This window comes from Triticum aestivum, chromosome 1B (assembly GCF_018294505.1).
Source record: "Triticum aestivum cultivar Chinese Spring chromosome 1B, IWGSC CS RefSeq v2.1, whole genome shotgun sequence".
NCBI classification, from domain to species: domain Eukaryota; kingdom Viridiplantae; phylum Streptophyta; class Magnoliopsida; order Poales; family Poaceae; genus Triticum; species Triticum aestivum.
The window spans coordinates 645,628,015-645,630,201 of NC_057795.1; the positions used below are offsets into that span (position 1 = coordinate 645,628,015).

At 45.6% G+C, this 2,187-nt stretch overlaps 1 long non-coding RNA gene across 1 annotated transcript in view; it reads right to left on the reverse strand.

Moving 5' to 3' along the window:
• The window catches only part of LOC123098346 (uncharacterized), a 7,312-nt gene extending 5,326 nt beyond the window's left edge, over positions 1–1,986 (reverse strand). The window contains exons 1-2 of the long non-coding RNA XR_006447725.1: positions 1,861–1,986; positions 1,415–1,482 (exon numbers count right to left, since the gene is read on the reverse strand). This is a non-coding gene — a long non-coding RNA (uncharacterized lncRNA). The remainder of the gene's footprint in view (positions 1–1,414; positions 1,483–1,860) is intronic.
• Between the last annotated feature and the right edge of the window lie 201 nt (positions 1,987–2,187).

Genomic DNA, 2,187 nt, shown 5'->3' on the forward strand with positions numbered 1-2,187 from the left:
CTTTGGGGGGCATTGCTAGCTCCTGCAGTCCTGCCTATAGCCGCCATGGATTTCTGTTTTGCAGGGACTATTTGCTTCGCTTTGGTGCAAGCAGGATTCTCACATGGATGGATGAGATGGTGATGATGAAAAAAAAATGATGATGGGATATGGGCGCTGCTGGAGGTAAAATTGCTGCTAACTTGGCGAAGAGCTTTGCCACACCTACAGCTAATACATGTCAGGGGGAGAAAGCTTAGTGCGTACTCCAGGATTTACTGCTAGTGCTTATTAGCCGATCGGCATCCGTTTCCATGAGTTTGACCCGGAGCGAGCCTCTCATTCCTTTTCCGTGCATGCGATAGTGGTGCAAGTCGGAGAGACGGGCCCTTCTCTCTCTAAAATATGCTTTGATTCTCAGGGCGTTCTATTAGGGTCTGTTTGGCACTTTGGTTAGAGAACAAGTAGAGTGCAATGGATTTAGTGTGTTGGTATTTAACGCCTGAAATTGATTTGGGCGCCACTCGATTCCTGCGAAGAAGAGAAAGGTGAGGCACCTAGGCGCCGACGACCCCAGTGAGGCCATGCCAAGTACAGTGCCAGAGACAAGGGACGACAGGGATGTCCGTGGAAGCAAGGCAGAACGTTGAAAGGTGTTAGTGGGATGGGGGAGGGGGGTTCATACATTGTGGGCTGGCGAGGCGATACGGCAGCGTGGCACCAGCCACGAATGGTGGGGGGACTACAATGGCGAGGGGCTCTGCCAAGGAGAGAGAGAGAGAGAGAGATGGTGGCGGCATAAAATCAATTGCCATCGCCTTTTTAGGCAACTTACAAATAGGATTAGAAGAACCCACCGAAGTTAAATGGAACAGACTTGTCCTGATAACATGATCTCACGCGCCACGCACATATCGCACCTCCCACGGACCTCAACGGAACCGCGAGCACTCCCAGGCGAGCGTCGAGGTGGATACACCGAGCAACGACTAGGCAGCTGCCTCACTAGGGCGGTGGCAAATACGACATCGACAACAAAGGAGCAGTGAGTGAGAAATCAGGATGGTCAGTAGCGACTATAGTGACCAGAAGCAAGGAGTACATGTGTACAGATTGAATCTGGTTGCATTCCTTACCCAAAACAAGAGATATATCCATACCCAAAATTTCAGTAATCCAAAGAATTGGTTTATCTGCTTGCTATATATGTCGATATTGGTGACAAATTTTCGCAATAAGTTGTGTACTTGTTAGTTCCTAGTAATGCTCACTGTGCAATTTTAACCATTTTTGGGTGTCCATTCTTTAAATTGCTCTGAATGGTAGTTGGTACTTAGACAAGAAACATTGTAATAATTGTAGTTGGTGCATACAAAAGCTGCTGAAATTACCGGTCATTGTTGAAATTAAACATGTATGGGAGAGACTATCATACCTTTGTTCGCTGCGTGGTGGCTCATTCAAATCAATTGCTTTATCCCTTCGTCTAGTCATTTTTGACTCCTATAAACAAAACAAAACAAAATGTAACATACGAGTAACATTTCTTGCAAAGCGTGAGACGCACATACTCCCAAAGTAAATCAGGTCTATTACACGGAACCAGTGTTGTATTCTTAAGTTGACCAAGAACAATAGCGTGAAACAAAAATTATAGGTAGGCAAGACATGTACGTAAAAATATGAACACTCTTACGAAAATTCACAAGAGCAAATGGAGGAACCGTTTAACAAACCCAACATAAGCGACAAAATGATATTCTAACCTCAAAGTTACCCACAAACGAGATCCCAATGTGAGAACAAATACTAAGGTTGTAGTGAACATTATCTATTGCACAAAAGGTAATCAGACATTATCCTTATTCATTATGAACCAACCTAACCAGTGATATGGTTGTGGCTGACGAGAGGTCGCTGAGGAGGCAACCGAGATCCTCCCTGCCGGTAGATCTGGTCGTCGTTGTCCACTAGGCCAAGATCTGAAGTGGCCATCCCACGCACGGCCACAAAAGATATCCCAATGCGAGAACAAATACTAGGTGGTAGTGAGCATTATCTATTGCACAAAAGGTAATCAAACATTATCCTTATTTATTATGAACCAACCTCCCAAATGATATTGTTGTGGACGACGAGAGGTCGTCGAGGAGGCAACCGAGATCCCCCCCGCCAGTAGATCTGGTCATTGTTGTCCTCTAGGCTAAG